Raw genomic sequence first — 20,987 nt, forward strand, 5'->3', positions numbered from 1 at the left:
TCGTATGGCTTTATCTCTCCACCCCGTACCACCCAGTCTGAGTGATCTGTTGTGTAATTGAAGGCACTAGTTCTTAAAGACCATAGTTCTGAAATTATCCTGTCTTTCTTGGTTATGTTTGCAGTAATAAATGTTCTGTACTGTATCAGTTTGTGTTTTGAAAGCTTGTTGCTTTATCTGTAAAAATAAAACTCTAATAAAATATATATTTACAAAAAGAAACAAAATAGAACCAGGTCAAAAAAAGAGTGCAATTAGTACAAATCCAGAGATGAGATTCTGAACATCAGCACAACTTATGTGAAGATCACAAATTGTTCCAGTTAGCTTTAAGAGCCATGCTTAGCCGATGAGTTTACCTGTAGTCCGTTTCCTTTGGATAATTGTTTAATTTGCCAAATACTGTTAATTCCCTCAACATAGGAAGCTTTTCCACATATATCAACAAGGCAATACTTTCTATTAATACAGGTGGAGGAGATGGTGGATAAAACTTCAATGCTGTGATTTTCTAAAACAAATACAAACTTTGGCCCAAAAAAATGGTAATGATTATCATCTGCTCTACCTCCATGCCAAGTAATGCATGGTGGGTCTATCACCAAATAATTAAGTTCACTATTTCCAAATACAGAACCAAGTACCAACAAGAATAATAGTCCAAACCAAAACTGAGCTCACAAACAAATATAGGTTCCAATGATTTGAACATTAACTTGCTCAACAAGACTAAATCCCAGGAAAGAATTAGCTGATCAAAAAACAATTTAAGATTTGGAAGGTGCAAGATCATTGATGAAGACAAATTATCTGCTCCCGTGAAAATTGACTTTCTCAACTGGTTATTAGTTCTCAGGATATGACAGCTGTTCGATAATTTACTCAAGCAGCAGGATAGATGTCTTGATGTCTCTACATTATTCAAATACATAGGGCAGCACGGTGGCCTAGTGGTTAGCACAACCGCCTCACGGCGCTGAGGTCCCAGGTTCGATCCCGGCTCTGGGTCACTGTCCGTGTGGAGTTTGCACATTCTCCCCGTGTCTGCGTGGGTTTCGCCCCCACAACCCAAAAATGTGCAGAGTAGGTGGATTGGCCACGCTAAATTGCCCCTTAATTGGAAAAAATAATTGGGTAATCTAAATTTATAAAAAAAAACAAAAAAAAAATTATTTAAATACATATTTTACATCACAGAATCCCTACAATGCAGAAGGTCATTTGACCCATCGAGTTTGCATGCGACTCTCCGAAAGAGCATCCTACCTAGACCCACCCTACCCTTTCAATCTCAGCATGGTACTGGTGGCATTTTACTCAGAAATTGGGAAGAAACATTTCAAAAATACTCTTGGTATTGCTCAAAACGTTTTTAACTTTTATTATTTTAAATATTAAACCTTTTTAATAAATACAAAACCATAAACAAAAAACAACCAAACACAGCAGCATCAACCCCCACTTGACAGCTGACAGTGACTAACTCTTTAAAGAACACAATAAAATGCCGCCATCATTTGTAGAACCCCTCAATTGCACCACTTAATGCGTGCGTATTTAACTTTCTAAGATGCAAAAACTCCATGAAATCCCCCAGCCACACTGAGGCACTGGGTGGAGAAGCGGGCCTCCACTCTAACAGACCTGCTTGCGAGCGGTCAATGAGGCGAAGGCGAAGGCGAAGACGAAGACATCCATCCCAGCACGCATCTGCAACTCCGGCAAGTCTGACACCCGAATATGGCCGCTTAGGGACTGGGCTCCAAATCCATCTGCAAAATCTCTAACATGGTATTGAAGGAGGAGACCAAAAATCTCACCGGCTCAGGCCAGAATCTATGCACATGGTTTTGTCGGGCCCCTCCCACAGCACTCATACTTATCTTACACCCCCTCAAACAACCGATTTAACCTAGCCCGAGTCAAGCTCGGTGCACCACGTTCAACTGTATCTACCCCAGTCTCACGCACAAAGTGGCATTCACCCTACACATGGCCTCACACCATGTTCTCTCCTCTAATGCCACCCCCAACTTCACCTATCAAAGGACCTTAATCCCCGCCAGGGATGCAGTACCCTCCGTCATTATCTTCCCATAAATTCCCGAGGCACTCCCCTCTTCCAGCCCCGCAAGCATCAAAACCCATACGAAGTGAGGACGGTGGCGCTACTGGAAAAGACAGGAAAACCTTCCTTGCAAAGTCTTTCACCTGCAGATATCTAAAGCTTTCCACCAGCAAAAACCTGAACTTCTCGACAGTTCCTCCAGGCTCACGATCAGCCCCTCCAGAAACAAGTCACCCATGCCACCCACCCCCTTCTCCACCCAGCCCCAAAATCTGGCGTCCAATTTTGCCAACTCAAACATATTACAAATCACCATCCACTTCGACATCCACCTAATTTAAAATACTGCTGAAATTGACGCCAGATTTTCAACGTCGCAACAACCACTGGATTACTGGAATACTTCCCTGGAGAGAACAGTCATGGGGCCATCGCCAACGTCCGCAGCCCTGTCAACTTACATGAGCCCAACTCCATCCTGACCCACATGGCATCTTGATCCCCACATCAACCCAACACCTTCTCCGCGTTCGCCGCCCAATAGTCGTAGATCAAGCTCAGCAGCCTTGACTGCTGGTCCTTTGAAGGACCGTTTGATGAATCCTACCACCTTACCCGCCCAAATAAAGGACAAATTCAGCCTCTCCACCCCCGCAAAAAACACCTTTGGCAAAAAAAAGCAAGCAATTGAATAGGAACGGAAAACATGGCAAAACTTCCATCTTTACAGACTGCACTTGACCTGCCAAGGACAGAGGGAGGCTATCCCACCTCTGTAGATCGCCTTAACCCTACCCACCAGACTGGTAAAGTTTAACTCACAAAGTTGTGCTCTATCTCATACTACATGCATGCCTAAAAACCTAAAATGAGTGCCTGTCAAACCAAATGGCAACACCCTCAAATTGGCTCCCTTCTCAGGCAAGGTAACTGAAAAACACTCACTTTTCTCCAGGTTTTAAACTTATACCCAGAGGGTGCCCCAAACTGCTTCAACCGCACAATTATGCCCCTATTGTGGGGACCGGGTCTGAAATGTACTGTGACAGATCATCAACATACGGGGACACCCTATACTCCATCCCACCCCCCCACCTCATCAGACCCCTGCACTCACCCAAATTCCGCAACGTGATGGCCAACGCAAATAAGAGCAGGGTCTTGGGGCACATCTACCGCCTAATACCCCTCTACAGCTGAAAGTACTTCACGTTCATATTATTCGTACAAACGCTAGCCTTAGGTTCCTTGTATAGTAGTCTCACCCACAACACAAACTTGGGCCCAATCTCGACCCTCCAAGCAGATACTTCCACTCTACCCCATCGAAGGCCTTTTCCGCATCCTGCGCCACAATGACCTCTTGCTGCACCCGCTCCAGTGGGTATAGGATCACATTCAACGGGCTCCACAGATTGCCTACCCTTCACAAATCCTATTTGATCCTCCCCAATAAAGCGGGGAGGCACTCCTCCAATCTGAGCGCCAGCACCTTTGTCAGGATCTTTGCATACACATTCAATTGGCGAATGCAACCCATGTTCCATCAGGTCCTCCTCCCTATTCAGAAGGAGCAAGATAGATGCCTCCATCATTGTCTCCGGGAATGACCCCCACCCCCAAGTCCTCAAATACCTCCACAAAAAATGGTATCAACCCGCCGCCAAACATTTCATAAAATTCTACCAGGAACCCATCAGGCCCCGGCGCCTTTCCCGTCTGCACATTTCCGATTGCCTCCCGAACTTCCTCTGCTTCTAGTGACTCCTTCAATCCTTTACGATTCTCCTCCTGCAATGAGGGGCATTCTAACCCCTCCAAAAACTCCATCGTGTCCAACTCATCCTCTGGTGGTTCTGACCTATATAGCCTCCGATAGAACACCTCAAATGCCACATTCAATTTCTCGGGAGCATCCACCAGCTCACCTCAGAATCCCACACCTGACCAATCTCTCGGAAACCTGCCTACCATCTCAACCAGGTTAAACTGCATCAGCAATACCTTCCTGTTAGTCAATAGCTCCAGGGTGGAACCCTCCGCATATTTACTGTCAACCTCCAGAATCTCTTCCGCCAGCCGCTGTTGTTCCTCCCCATCCACCTACGCCTTATATGCAAACATATCTCTTCGCACAACTGACTTCAATGCCGCCCGCAACACCGACAGCGAGACCTCCCCATTTTTATTAAACTGACATACTCATCAAACGCCCTTGCCACCCTCGCACAAAACCTTATATATTGGGGCAGCAGGGTAGCATGGTGGTTAGCATAAATGCTTCACAGCTCCAGGGTCCCAGGTTCGATTCCCGGCTGGGTCACTGTCTGTGTGGAGTCTGCACGTCCTCCCCCTGTGTGCGTGGGTTTCCTCCGGGTGCTCCGGTTTCCTCCCACAGTCCAAAGATGTGCGGGTTAGGTGGATTGGCCATGCTAAATTGCCCGTAGTGTCCTATTAAAAGTAAGGTTAAGGGGGGGGGGTTGTTGGGTTGCGGGTATGGGGTGGATACGTGGGTTTGAGTAGGGTGATCATGGCTCGGCACAACATTGAGGGCCGAAGGGCCTGTTCTGTGCTGTTCTATGTTCTATGCTAACAGCGCGACATCCAAGCTCCAGACCAGCCGTTGGGCCGGTCCCCTCTCAAGCACATCTACCAGATGCGAGGCTGAAATTACAATTGCCGAATATTCTGCTCTCCGCACTGCCGTAACAGAGACCTTCCCATAACAAAAAAAATAAATACATGAATAGACCTTGTGCACTGGCAAGAAGAGAACTCCTTGCCCCCCTAGCTGTAGAAACCTCCACAGTCCACACCACCCATCACCCTCATAAACGCCGCCAACACCTCCAACCACCGCCCCCCCCTCCCCCTCCCCCACCCTCCGAAGGGGACAAAGACTTTGACTTGGAACCGTCCATTTATAGATCCCAAGACCGTATTCCAAACAGCCTCCCAGGGCTAATTGTTGTGTGTCCATCGGGATAATCGCCACCACACTCTTCATGAAATCTACATCATCCCAATTTGGAGCGCACACATTCACCAACACTACCAACCTGCCCTGCAACATCCCCAAGACCATAAAGTATCTACCCCCCTGATCTGCCATTACCTTTTGCACCTGGAACTGAACTCTTCTACTGATCATGATTGCCACTCCCAGGCCCTATTGTCAAAGCCCGAATGAAACATCTGGCTTACCCAGCCCTTACAAAGCCTTACCTGGTCCTTCACTCGCAAGAGCGTCTCCTGCACCACATCAGCACTCAAGCTCTTCATATGTGCCAAGACTTTTGCCCGTTTTACTGGGGCCTCCCAACCCCCGCACGTTCCACATTACCAACCAAATCAGAGGTCTCTTCTCCTCGTATCAGCCATCCCCTCAACATTCCCCGCCCAACATGGCGCGTAGCCATCGGATGGAGCCAAAAAACAACCTCCCAGATTTCATAAATCCCACAACCACTTCCTCTTGAAACCGCTCTCATCTCCCTGTCCCCACCCTCCACGATTCACACCTCCGAGGTACGTCGAAACCTGCAGGCAGGATCAGCAGACCGCAGCCCCTGTTCACACCTCGCTCTCGCTTTCCCCTGCCAGAGTCCACCTCACCCAAAAATCAATAAAACAATGGACCCTCCACACCCACCCCATCCTTCCAAAAGCTATTGTTCCCCCTACCCCTTTCCTATGCCCATACCCACCCCATCAAACAGTCCCTCAAACCATTTTTCAATTAATGATGAACAAGACTAAAATATAAAGAAACTGCAAGGTCCCAGATACAAGAAGAAAAAAAACATAGCCCTCCAAAACCCCCTCCTTTTTACAACAAAACCCTCCTTCCACCATTCTCAGTTAAGTCCAAGACCCTCTGCCTTTACAACCAGCTCCGCCATCGCGAAGAAGTGACCCCTCAAGTTTTGGGTGACCCTCAGCTTTGCAGAGTAGACTACTCCAAAACACACGCAAAACTTTTGTAAAGTGATGCCTTTGCCTTGTTGAAGGCCAACCGCCTTCTCGTCACCTCCACCGTGACATCTTGGTATATCCAAATAACATGCCTTCCCATCTCACCTCACGGTCCTGCTTAGCCCATCGCAGCACCTTCTCCTTTATCTGGTAGTCATGAAAGCAAACTATCACAGCCCTAGGTAGCTTGTTGGCCCGTGGCTACAGCCAGAAGGCGGATGTGCACCTTGAAGGGGGAGGGTTCTTCCTCCTCACTCAACAGCGTCCCAAACATTGCCAAAAAGTACTCAGTCAGCCTCAGACCCTGCATATCCTCAGGCAACCCCATAATCCGCAAGTTCAGCTGCCGGGACCTGTTTTCCAGGTCCTCGATGGTTGCTCTCAGGCCCTTATTACTGTCCTCCACCTTCAACAGTTTGGCTTCCAAAGAAACGAGCTGGTCGCTGTGCCTGGAGAACACTGCCTCCGACCCCTTCAACACCTCACCATGCTCCCCACACCATCTCCGAAATTTTCCCAATCGCCTTGCTCATCGGGGCCAACAGGTTTTCCACCAACTGCTCAAGACTCTCCAGCATTTTCCTCCCATGCTGCTCGAAATGATTGCTAAACTACTCGTAAAACATAGCCGCCATCACCTCCGCCAGCACTTCCATCGTTGCTAGAGCGGCTACACCCGGAGAGCTCACCACCGCCATCTTAGCTCCTGCCACACTCCTCGCTGAACTCAACCCTGCAGACAGACGAACACCTTTCTTCAAAGTATTCTTTCTTTGGCTTTTAGACATCCGTTCATCACCAACGTTAAATTGTGAAAGATTTCCAATCAAATTCTCCCCAAAACTTTGGCCACGGCCAAAAACCAAGGACTCTGGCAGGAGGTACCCAACATGCGGCCTCTCCTACATGTCGCCACCAGAAGTCCCACTTAAAACATTTTAACTAGCAGAGACGTATGCATTAGCTTGAAAGCTGATCATCGCCAAATTGTGATATTTCACCAATGAATAAATTTTGCTACATTTCTACTACATTGCAATACAATCCAGCAAATTTGCACAAGACAAAGCTTATATAAAGAATTTGTGCATGCTAAACATTTGCTTGAGTTTCCACAATGCTACAATTCAAGGATTAAAAACCAATGATGTTGTTTATATATAAACATTATATATAGAATATATATACACGTTTTCCCAGATTACAACCATGCACGATCTCAGATTCATTTCTCACCTATCTTGACTATCACTACAGCCGATGTTCTCTTCACCCAAACCATCAGCTTAAACTTCCGTCATGTTAGTTTACAATTACTGAACAGTAAAATTATGCTTTATATTACTCTTGCATTGTAATATGTATTAGCTGTCTGTCATTCACTTGGCAAAAAACACAGGTTACAGAATTTGCACAATTTATCTGTATATCATAAGGAAACTTGATAATTCCTTCAAAAAACAAGAATACAAAATCCTGGTTGAATCGATTGGAGGTAGTATGACCATAATACGTAGGAGCGGGAATGGGCATTTGGCCCATTGAGTCTGCTCCGCCATTCAATGAGATCATAACCGATCTGAAATGACAATCCTTAACTCAATTTTCCCGTCTTATCCCCATAACCCCTGATTCCCTTTGATTAAAAATCTGTCAGGGCGGCACAATAGTGCAGTGGTTAGCACTGCTGCCTCATGGCACCAAGGATCTGGGTTCGATCCCAGCCCTGGGTCACTGTCAGTGTGGAGTTTGCACATTCTCCTAGTGTCTGCATAGGATTCACCCCCACAACACAAAGATCTGCAGGGTAGGTGGATTGTCCATGCTAAATTACCCCTTAAATTGGAAACAAAAACAATTAGGTAAACTAAATTTGAAAAAAATATTAAAAGTCTATCTGTCTCAGCCTTGAACATACTTTTTCAAAAATATTTGTATTCAAGGCTTTTTACATATATACACAAAATATCATGATGATCAAAACATCAGCCCAAGCAAACAACCAAAAATCCTTAAACTCCCCCAATACCAACATCCCTCCTTCCCAATTTTTAGCCCATATCCGCCCCCGCTGACCTCTCAACCCTCCTTGAAGAAATTAATGAATAGTTTCCACCTCCGGGAGAACCCCTCTCCGGAACCTGCAAAGTGAACATGACCTTCTCCAACCGCACAAATTCTGCCAGGTCACTCACCCGTACCCCTAGCTTTGACAGCTCCGAATCCAGTTAACCAGCAAAATCCATCTCCAGGCTATCAGGGAGGCAAAGCCAATCAGCCTCCCTGGACTCCCAGATTTTCCAACACACCAAATATCGCCTCCTGACTTGGGGGCACCCCTAGACACAGAACCTTGGACATAACATCCGAGAACCCCTGCCAGAACCCCTCAGTCTTGGACACGACCAAAACATGTGGACGTGATTTATGGCCCCCCCCCTTACATACCACCCACACCTGTCTTCCACCCCCGCAAAGAACCTGCTCATTCTTGCCCCATCATGGGAGCCCTATGCACCACCTTAAACTGGATGAGACTTAATCTCGCACACAATGAGGACGTGTTCACTCTCCACAGGGTCTCTACCTACGTCCTGGCCCACACCTCCCCTCCCAGCTCCTCCTTTCACTTGCGCTTAATCTCTTCCACCAGACTGCCCTCGCTCTCCATCAATTCCTTGTAAATATCAAAAATTTTCCCCTCCCGAGATCACCTTCTGATAACAATTTGTCCTGCAACACCGGAGGCAGCAGCCCCGGGAACAGCGCCCCTCTCCTCACAAAATCCTCACCTGCAGGTACCTAAAGCCATTCCCCTTGGGCAACTCATACAACTTCTTCAGCCCCGCACACTTGCCCCTATATACAAGTCCCTAAAGTACTCTATCCCCAGCTGCCACACCCCAGAACCTCACATCCAGCCTCACCAGCATAAACCTATGGTTGTTGCACATCGGCGCCCACAATGACATACCCTCCAGCCCAAAATGTTGACTGCACTGGCTCCACACCTGTAATGCCAAAACCACCACTAGGCTCACGGAGTACCTGACCGGTGAGAACAGAAGGGGTGCCAACAGTGCCCTCAAACCCGTCCCCCTACACGATGCCTTCTCCAGCCGTCCATCAACCAATCTCGCCTCCACAGCCCATTTCCTCACTACAGCAATGTTCGCCACCCAATAATTTATCAGATTCCGCAACACCAGATCTGCCCCATCTCCAGGAATGCTCACCTCACATGCAGGGTAGCTCAAAGAGTTGAACAGCTGGTTTGTAATGTAGAACAAGACCAGCAGCGTGGGTTCAATTCCTGTATCAGCTTACCCGAACAGGCGCCGGAATGTGGCGACTAGGGACGATTCACAGTAACTTCATACTTGTGGCAATGAAAGATTATTATTATTACTAATCCCTCCATTGCTGCCCACCGGGTCCACGGTATATAATAAGATCATCCGCATATAGCAAAACTGTGTGCTCGGCACCCGCCCACTCAAGCCTTTCCAATCCCTCAATATCCTAAGCACCATTATCAATGGCTCCATCACCAAGGCAAAAAGCAATGGGGAGATTGGACACCCGTCTCATTCCACGATGTAACCCAAAGTACCCCAAACTCATCCATTCATCCGAACACACACCACCGGCGCCTTGCACAACAGCCACACCCAATCCACAAACCGCTGCCCAAACACAAAGCGCCCCAGCACCTCCAGCAAATATGCCCACTCCTGCCATCACTACATCAACACCCTGCCCCTCCGAAGGCATCCTAATTGCATTAAGTAGTATATGCACATTCACTGACAACTGCCTGCTCTTCATTAATCCCGTATGGTCCTCCCTCATTACCCAAAGCACACAGTCCTCAATTTGCGATGCTTGCTCCTTTGCCAACAATTTCGCATCAACGTTCAGCAGCGATATCAGGCGGTTCGCCCACACTGCTCTGGGTCCTTTTATGGTCTTTCTTTAAAGTCAGGGAGAGGACACCTGCAACAACATGGGGGGGGGGGGGGGGGCAGCTCCCCCTGTCCTTCACCTCATTGTACGTCCTCACCAATGGCCCCATTATAACAAACATGTTATAAAACTTCACGCAGATCCCGTATTACCTTGACCGCCTGCATCGCACCCATGCCATCCATCACTCTCCAACCAACACACACACAAAGCACCTCCTCCAGCAATGAGGAGGGCGGTGCCACCAGAAAATTAGGAAAAGTCTTTCTTGCAAAATTCTGCACCTGCATATACCTAAATCTTGCACCACACTGCAGACTATACATCACCCCCAACTGCTCTAAACTTGTGAATCTCTCCTCCAGAAACGATCCTTCTTGTTTTTCACCCCCTTCTCCTCCCATCCCCGGAACCTCGCTTCCAGCCTCCCAGCTCAAACCCATAATTCCCTCTTATCGGCATCACCCTCGACACAGTCCTCAACCTGAAGCGCTGTCGAAATTACCCCAAGATCCTTAGCATGCCTACCACTGCTGGATTCCCAGAATACTTCCCTGGGGCTAGGGGCAGCAGTGCCATTGCCCATGCCTGCAACCCCAACAGGAGCCCACCTCCATCCGCACCCACAAAGCTTCCGACTCCTTCCTCCTGCCCCGCACTTTTTCCACATTTGCCGCCCAGTAGTAGTGCAAATTCGGAAGAGCCAAGTGCCCCCCCCCCGCCACTGCCTTCCTTATCCTTGCCACCTTCCCTACCACACAAATCGACGAGACCAGCCTATCCGTCCCTCAAAAAAATGTCTTTGGCAAAAAGACCTGGGGGACAGTGGAAGAGAAACACAAACCATGGCAAAATCTTTATTTTGACTGCCTGCACCCGGCCAGCTAACGACAAAGGGCGACTATCCCACCTCCCCAGAGCTTCCTTCACCTTCCCCACCAGGCTCATGAAATTTAGCTTAGTCACGCCCACACTATCTGCACCCCAAGTACCTAAAGCCACCCGAAATGCCAGCCCCTCCACCCCCACCCCTCCACCAGTAGGGGACATGACAAAATACTCACTCTTCCCTAAATTCAATTTTCACATTGAAAACATCCCAAATTTCCCTAGCAACCCCATTATGTCCCTCACTGATATGGCCCAGGTCCATGACATACAGCAATAAGTCATCTGCGTACAGAGGCACACATTGCTCCAACTCTCTTCCTCCTCCCTAAGTCCGAAACATTCAGTGCTAATCACCATGGACTCAATCGCTAATGCAAACAAGAGGGTGGGGACATGGGGCACCACTACATTATTCCCCAGAATAGTAGGAAGTACTCAGACTGTGTCATTCACCTGCACACAAGCTGTTAGATTGTCGCATAGCAATTTTACCCAAGCCATAAACTTGGGTAAATCCCAAACTTCTCCAGTACGGCAAACAGGTACCTCCTCTCCACCCTGTCAATTGCTTTCTCTGCATCCAATGTCACCACCACCTCTGACTCCTTCCCCTCTGTCAGAGAAATCACCACGTTCGACGACAGCTTCCTGTCCTTTCATGAACCCCCTGATCCTCTCCCACCACCTTCGGAACACCCCTCTCCTGCCTCACCGCAAACACCTTCCCCAATATCTTGGCACCCATATTCAGTAGAGAAATGGGCCTATATGACCCACAGTCTATTGGGTCCTTATCCTTTTTCAGTAACAATGAAATAGATGCTTGCCTCAGTCTCAGGTAGCACCCCCCCCCCCCCCCCCCCCCCCCCACACACCCTTCGCCATCGCATCCTCAAACATTTCCACCATCAGCAGTGCCAAAGTGTCTTTAAACATTTTATAAAACTCCACCGGGAACCCATCCGGTGCCAGCTCCTTACCTGACTGCATCTTCCCTATCGCTACCTTCATTTCCTCCAACTCTCATGGCTCTTCTAGCGCGGTCCTTTCCACCTCTCCAAAACCTCCCCAACTCATCCTCCTGCGTCACTGACTCATAAAACCACCTATAAAAGTCCTCAAACACCTCTGAAACCACCTATAAAAGTCCTCTGTTCACCTTTAGTGATAGTTGTCATATTTATTTCCTCCCCCATTAGCCACTTGGATTATTCAGTATTTTTGGAATGTTATTCGCGTCTTCTACTGTGAATACAGACACAAAGTATTTATATAACTCCTTTGCCATTTCCTGGTTCCCATTATTATTATTTCCCCAGTCTCGTCGTCTCAGGGTCCTATGTTTACTTTAGCCTCTCTCACTGTCCATTTTTATATTACTTACACGTTTACCCTCAGAGTTTATCTTCTCCCGCTATTATTTTTTGGTCATCTTTTGATGGTTTTGGCTTACCACTAATCTTTTGTCACATATGATTTTCCTTTCAATTCAATACTATCCTTCACTTTCTTGGTTAACCATGGTTTACTTATCCCCTTCCTATAACCCTCCTTCCTCATTGGGATATGTCTTTATTGTGAGTCATGAACTATTTTCATAAAGGTCTGCCATTGTTGGTCAACCGTCATTTCTGTTAAACACCTTTCCCAGTCCACTTCAGCCAACTCTGCCCTCTTTCCTTTGTAATTACCCTTATTTAAGTTTAGCACAGGCAAAACTTATTTTCTAAGTTTAAAGTCCACCAATCCACATGAAGATTAAAGTCCCCACGATTAATGTACTGCCTTTTTCACATGCCTTCATCATCTCCAGATTTATGTTCTGTCCTCCAGCATGGCTGTTAGGGGGCCTATTACACTACTCCCACCAGATTGGGTTACAGGCTTCAAAGGCAGTTTGGGCGAGGGAAATCTGGTGGTCAGGTACATGATGAATATAGGGCAGATTAGGACACTGGCAGATAGTCCCACAACCAAGACAGAAATTCTGGACTTTCACTGATAGTACACTTGAAATGGTGAAGCTAGAATCTTCATGGAAACCTGGAATTGAAGAAGACAGCCGACACACCCAGTTAAATAAACTGTTTTTAACAATTTTTTTTTAAAGCGTCCAGTTTCTGAGGTGCAATCATCGTGTCCAATTTTGGTTCTTCTAAAGTTGTAATTTTTGTCACTCTTAATAATTATGTGGGGGAAAAAAAGACAATACTGGCCGCGACCGGGTTTTAAATGCGAACGATGCAGTATTCCCGCCAGATGCGGTAGCGGAGAGCAGGTCACGCATCCAGCACATTCACTGACGTCTACATCCATGCTTTTGTTGCAAAATCACAGAGGAGATTCCTCTATTTTCTAGCTGCTTGCAAGCAAGGCAACAGGATTGCAAAGAACTGAAGATAAGAGTGTTTTGTTCCAAGGAAGAGAGAGGGCCAGAGACACAAACAGGCCAGGATCTCACAACTGAATCTGCTGGAGAGATCTGCACAGGAGAGTCCACAGCGGAACAAAGCAGTCCTAGTGCTAGACCTCAAAGGCATTTGAAGACTAAGCAAATAGAGGACAGAGGTCTTTATTTTGTTCAAAAGATGCAGAGAGAACGTAAATCGTCTGCTGAAGTCCTTTGCAGAAATGTAACATTGCATGACAAAGCAAATGAGATGGTAAGGACCAAGCAGGCTCACCGGTCACATTAAAGGCAAGCAAAAATTGTGCGTTTGGAAGGTTAGCCAATGTGGACCATGAAAGTCGGCGGCATGAATCCCAAAGGTCGGTTGGTTGGTAAAAGTGGATACCGGGAAAAAAGTTTGAAATGCACTGCTTCACTGTAATAAAAACTAATTTCACTGATCAATGGGAAGTGGTCATACAAATTTTTACTCTATTTCATTTTCACTCAATTGTCTTCGCCATCATTAACCAATCGACAATGGGAGAATAAAGCCTTCTAATCTTCTCTACCTCAGGAAAAAGTTCAAAAGATACCCGACAACTCCAAAAATAGTCTTGACCAACAATCCAAACACATGGAAAGTTAAGTCAGAAATATCCCTTTTACTAGAAGCTAGCACAAAACCTACTGTGTGACTACTAAAACAAACTATCCAAAACTGTGATTGCTTTTCTTTCCCCAGCTCTGGCAGGTGGCTCCAAAAGAAATTCAGCACTGCAAGAAATATGTTGATTGTGAACTACCAAATTCTGCCACACTAATACTCATATCACAGCAGAATTGAGAACAGTCTAAGAGACTCAAAAATAAAAAGACTTTACAGAGTCAAACACGTAATGGCACATGACAACTTCATTCCACCAGCGGTCAGCAAGGCTGATCCCCCATTTTGGAAACACTCAAGATGCTCTGAAAATCATATTTGTCCTTTGTTATTCTAAAAAGGGAACCGCACTGTTGCATATGCTAACTGCTAAAATTATATAATTGTACACCATCATATCACAAATCAGCAAGTTTCAGAAAGCATAATGGCGGGCGTTGCCACTTCTAGGTGCTGCCACTATATTTGTTTAGTCTCCCTTTTAGGTTTCTTCCTCATGCTGGTTCTGGTCACAATCCAGCAATCCCTACAGACCGAGAACCTGAGTTTGAAAGAAGCTGGAGTTTAAAAATGTGCCTCAGCAACTGTGAAACTACTCTCATTTCCGATGCTCCCCTCATAGTAAAGATAAGCCCTTTCTTCCAAAATAATCCTGATCAATTTTCTGGAGGCTACCACACTAACGTACAAGTCTATTAGATGATGTGCATATAGAACTTAATAAGTCTGACAACAATCACAAACATATAACAATTGAGTCTTGGGCCATTCCATGCGTGTGTACATCATGCAGCATTAGCCAATTTAAAGTTACAGACCAGATGTTAGGTGTGGCTCAGTGGTCACACATCACCAGAGTCAGAGAATTGAGGTGCAACTCCCACTCCAGCGACCCGAGCACAAAAGTCAGGGTTCCATCTACCCTCTCAGAAGTACATAAAAGACCTTAAATGCACTGATCAAGAGTGGGGGCATTCTCGATGGTTTGCTGACAACTATTTCTCTCTCAACTAACATAGCTAATAAAAGAGATTCACTTTGCTGTTTGTGGGACCTTGCTGTCCACGAATTCAAAAGACCAATTACCACATCAGCGAAGATCCTCAATAATCAAAGTGATAGAGGGTCATTTACAGCACTGCCAAGCGGCAATTGCTCACCAATAACATGTTTTTTCAAATAACCTGCTCAGTGTTAAGTCTGTGTAAAATATTGCTTCATTAATTCTGCTTGATTCATAAAAACTAATCTGCTCAGCGATGCTGTTTGATTCTGCCAGGACCACTTGACCCCCATTCCTCAATACACACATGGCCCAAACTTGGACAAAAGAGATGAATTCAGAAGTGAGGTGAGAGTGATTGCCCTTGACATCAAGGTAGCTTTTGACCACATGTAAAATCATTAACAAGCCCAAGAGAGAGAGAGAGAGAGAGAGATAGATGGGGATCTTCACTATTTTGAGTCATACCTCGCACAAAAGATGATAGAGCCGATCCTCTCAGTCCCAGTACATTCATCTTAGGAATTCCTGCAGCAATGTCCAAAGCCCCACCATCTTCAGCTGCTTCATCAGTGGCCTTACCGCCACCCAACAGTGTTCAGTTCCACTCACAACTCCTCAGATAATGAAGCAGCTCATGCTTGCCTACAGCAAGACTTGAACACGAGTCAGGCCTGGGCTGATAAATGGCAAGTAACATCTGCACCATGTTAAGTGGCAGCCAACGGCCATCTCCGACAAGATAGAGTCTAACCACCTTTCATTGACATTCAACAACATTACCACTGTCAATATCTTGGACAACTGACCAGAAACCTAACTGGACCAGCTACATAAATGATGTGACTACAAGTGAAGGTCAAACGCTGGGAAGTGACTCACCTCACACCTCAAAACTTTTCCATTACATCCGAGGCACAAGTCAGAAGCGTGATGGAATAATCTCGATTTTCCTGAACAAATGCAGCTCTAATAAAGGAGTTTGACACTATCCACCTACAGTGCAGCATAGCTGTACTGTGCACATAGCATCTACAAAATGCACTGCAGCAACTCACCCAAGGCTTCTACAAACAGTGCTTGCCAAACCCATGATCTCCACTGCCAAGGACCACCAAGCAAGAACACCACCATCTGAGAATTCCCCTCAAAGTCTCATGCTATCCTGACTTGATAATGTATTGATGTTCCTACATAATCACTGATAAAAATTCTGAAACTGTGAAGATACTTTCCCCATCCACACTGTCCCCAAACACACTGCAAAGTTTCAAAAAGGCAGCGCACAACCACCTTCTCAAGGGATGGGCAATAAATGTTAGTTATGCCAAGTACACCCACATCCTATGATTTATTTTTTAATGGTGCATTCCTTATATTACAGCAGTAACTAGACAACTTAAGAACTTAGCTTTTTTTCTCCAATTGTGGGGCAATTTAGCATGGCCAATCCACCTACCCTGCATATCTTTGGGTTGTGGGGGTTTGACCCACGCAGATATGGGGATTTTGGGACATCCTTAGGTGATGAAAGGCACTAAATAAATCCACATTCTTTCTTTTTTTTGGAAAAGCATTGAAATTCTACAACCAATACCACAAAGCCGGGCAGCACAGTGGTTCACACTGCTGTCTCATGGCACGGAGGACTTGGGTTTGATCCCAGGGTCATTGTCCATGTGGAGTTTGCACTTTCTCCCCGTGTTTGTGTGGGTTTCGCCCCCACAACCCAAAGATGTGCAGGGTAGGTGGATTAGCCACACTAAATTGCCCCTTAACTGGAAAAATGAATTGGGTACTCAAAATTATTTGAAACCTTTAAGATTCAATTCACTGATGTCTTTCAAAAAAGAAGCTGCAGTAGTTTGTCAGATACGCGAAGTAAGTGTGGAAGGGTCACTGTAGAACAATTTTCAAGAGACTCCCTCCCCTGCTCCTCCCAGAAATAGGCCATGGTGTTTTTTATTTTGCCCCCCCCCCCCCCCCCGCCCCAGGATTGATATAGAGACTGTGCCATGTCTGGATAGGACAGGTTCGATTGACCAATTATTCTTTTTTATATGTTAGTTAATTAATAATCTTTATTGTCACACGTAGGCTTACATTTACACTGCAATTAATTTACTGTGAAAAGCCCCTATTCGTCACATTCCAGCGCCCGTTTCGGGTACACGGAGGGAGAATTCAGAATGTCCAAGTTATCTAACATCACGTCTTTCGGGACTTGTGGGAGGAAACCGGAGCACCCAGAGGAAACCCACACAGACACTGGGAGAACGTGCAGACTCCACACAGGCAGTGACCCAAGCTGGGAATCAGTGACCCAAGCCTGGGACCTTGGAGCTGTGAAGCAGCAGTGCTACCCAAATGTGCTACTGTGCTGCCTGCCCTATGTATATTAATGTGTATTCATCCAAATCAAATCAATGTTAGTTTGAATTCTGCAATAGCTGCTGCTTTATTCAATTCTACTTATTGTTATTAGTGAAATAATTACTTCAAGGTCCAATCCCATTTTAACTTTTCATAAAATTAACTCAAAGCATTATACAAAAATAAAATCAGGGATTCATGAGTGAGGCAATTCTGGCGTCAAATTTCTTTTATGACTGTCAGAATTCAAATATTTAATAGTTCCTTTACAATCCAAAAACATTACTTTTGCCGCCACACAAATCCATTTCAGTGAAACTTAATTAATGTTTAATTTAATTTTCATTTCAGGAGTCATGCGACATTTGCCCAAACTCAGCTACACTCTATGGATATGGGTTTCAGATACTAATTTTGCTGGATGCCATAAAAGAATCCTGCAAAGGCAATGCGACTGACGAACTTTGTTGCCAAGGGCCGTGATATCAAGTAGAGTCTGACTGAAGAGGCAGTCACACCAATGTTCAAATACATTACTGCACACAATGTTGAGATGCAGATCTGTTCCTACAATTTTATCTTTCAATTCAAATTTCTTCACTGTGAACAGCAGCAGAGTGGATAAGTAACATTTTCCCACAGCAACGTGACAAATCCCTCCAGAATCAATAGGTCCATAAAAATTGTAAGTACAATTTTGTTCAGCCTGATCTCCTGCAGACATACAGCAACATGAGCATTAAAACATGAACATATGCAATTTTGCTTCCAATTACAGTTTGATGCAGTGACCCACAGAGGAAATAGAGTGGCCTTCGCCCCCAGCTATACACTGAAAATAGGTAGAATCACTATAGAAAACAAGCCAGTTCAGAAAAAAGTAATGTACTCACTAAGGGTGAAGCAAGGCAAATTATTCAAAATCTAATCCTCATTTCTGGCCCATTGCCAACGGACTGACATCAAAATCATTCTCCCACATTGCTTTGGTTTGTTCAAGAGAATCTCACATGAATCGACTGACTGAAGGAATCCTCAAAACTGCAAGAGTTGCATCCAAATAAAAGATCCACTCACCAGAGCTAGCTGCTAAAGTTCCTCATGAGCTACTGTAAAATGTATGCTACAATCCATTCAAGCAATCTATGTCAAAGCATGTGCCTGAATAACATCAGAACCTTATTTAGGAACATGCTCAAAATCAATTTTAAAGAAAAAAGGATTGATTAGGCCTGATTATACAATCAGACTGTATTAGATATGGCACTTTAGAAACTTTGACAATTGTAACCTACATAGATTACAATGCACACCAAATGTTAAATTCACAAACATAACACACCATAATCTGAAATAGTAACACATCCTTCAATTGAGATGCATTAGCAGACTCTTTCTCCCACTTCTGGCTTTCTCTCAACTCCCTGATGCGATTTCTTTGCAAATGTCTCAATTGTGCGCTTGCCTTGAGTAAATACCAAAATAAATTATTATACAGTGGATACTGTTTTACAATTACATTGGCAGAAACAAAGTTCAAATGTCAAACCACAATAGATTCCTGTGACACCTTACACATAGTAAGAAGTCTTACAACACCAGGTTAAAGTCCAACATGTTTGTTTCAAACACTAGCTTTCAGAGCACTGCTCCTTCCTCAGGTGAACAGTGCTCCGAAAGCTAGTGTTTGAAACAAACATGTTGGATTTTAACCTGGTGTTGTAAGACTTCTTACTGTGCTCACCCCAGTCCAACACCGGCATCTCCACATCATACCGTACACATATGAAGAGATACCATAAAGTGCTTCATATACATTTACTTCACACACGACAACAAAATACACTGACGTATGTAACAAATGACAGCTTTATTTATCGACAAAAGATACCTCTAACAGCAATGGGTTAAAATTACCAATTAATTTCTTATCATTACACCAGATGCATATTGTCAGTTTAGCATTTCATTCAAAGGAAGGCACCTCCAACAATGCAGCACTCACTCGCAATGCAGCACCCAGTCACTCCGCACTGCAACGTCAACCTTGAATTTGTGCTCTGATCTTACAATAGAACTTGAATCCACAACAATTTGCCATGGGAGCAAAGGTGTGTACCTAGTGAGCAAAACTGAAAGACACAAACACAGAGCAGCATGCTCATATCTGAACATGATATTTTTACAAGTTGCATTTATATTGGTTCTTTAACATAGTAAAGTATCCCATATTCCTTTCAACACATTGCTCATCTAGCCAATGAGTGTTACAATGCCCTCAATAGATGGCAGTCATCTATGGCTGAATTGCATGACTTGAAATGAAAGCGATTGCATCATGTAATTTGAACTGTTGTGGTAGGAACTTAAAGCACATTAATATCTCCCAGTAAAGGCATATTGTCAATTCTAAGTTATTACTGTGTGCAAGACAAGTTGCACCACAGCATTTGCAATATTTACTATAGGCTACTGCATTGTTGTTCCCTTTTAATATTAATCATTCAAGAGTAAAAGTTTTCACTTCATTTTCATCCAGATTCTTCTCTGGTCAATCCAATCATGAAGGCAAAGAAACAAAACTTGATTTGGTTCAAAACCAAAAAAGAACACTATGTGAAATAGAAGCTTTAAAGTTTCATAAGATTTTACATTAAGGGTCGATGATAAAATGTGCACATATCTGTATTTTCAGAGAGTATGGGGAGGGTACAATATTGAATAAGTTTATTATTACTTTTTAATTCAAAGTGAGAAAAGCTATTTTGTTGTGGGGTCCGAACCAAGCAGCTTTGCTAACAGTTTCTTTTGCTTCATTTTTCACACTTAAGTTTCAAAGTATTTTCCAAACTCGAGCAGATGTCCCAATTTCATAGAACCCTTACAGTGCAGAAGGCCATTCGGTTCAAGTCTGCACCAACCCTCTGAAAGAGCACCCTACCTAGGCCCAATAATCCTGCCCTATCCCTGTAACCCCACCTAACCTATCAACACGAAGGGGCAATTTATATTTATAATCCGTGTTGTAGTTTCATTTTAAATTAACTGCATGAAACTCAAACAAAATACAAAGTTTTTTCACACAAAGTAGCAAATGTTTTCCAAAGGCCTAACATATCAATCCTCCAGTAAATCTGAGACGTATGACAAAAAGCATGCGGCCTGGCTATTTTCAAACCATGTTGCAATCAATCAAAGTCATAACAGGAAAGTATTAATGAAAATTACACCGGAATTTTGTATTGTTTTCATTTATAAAACCGTATCACCAGCAGTCCTGCCTCAAGACATTCAACTTAGTTATGCAAATACTTTGTATAGGAAGCACATTTTAATTCCCTAGCCAAGGAATCATTGTAAAAATAGGCAAAACTGATTAACCAAAATATCAATACACAAATATGACAACCACTGCCAGTGTGAAAAATCAGTTGTACAAACACACAAATTTGAATGCTGGATTGTGAATGGACAATTTGCATTCCATCTACAGCAGACACTAGGCACAGCTTTGACAAAGGGTCATCTGGACTTGAAACATTATCTCTTTTCTCTCCCAACAGATGCTGTCAGACCTGCTGAGATTTTCCAGCATTTTCTTTTTGGTTTCAGATTCCAGCACCCGCGGTAATTTGCTTTTTTTCCCTAACATGCA

The 20,987-nt window shown here is 44.7% G+C and overlaps 1 protein-coding gene across 1 annotated transcript in view; it reads right to left on the minus strand.

Moving 5' to 3' along the window:
- Positions 1-20,987, minus strand: part of ptenb (phosphatase and tensin homolog B) — a 219,977-nt gene that overhangs the window by 196,818 nt on the left and 2,172 nt on the right.

The sequence above is a fragment of the Scyliorhinus canicula genome, chromosome 16 (genome assembly GCF_902713615.1).
Source record: "Scyliorhinus canicula chromosome 16, sScyCan1.1, whole genome shotgun sequence".
In the NCBI taxonomy this organism is placed as follows: domain Eukaryota; kingdom Metazoa; phylum Chordata; class Chondrichthyes; order Carcharhiniformes; family Scyliorhinidae; genus Scyliorhinus; species Scyliorhinus canicula.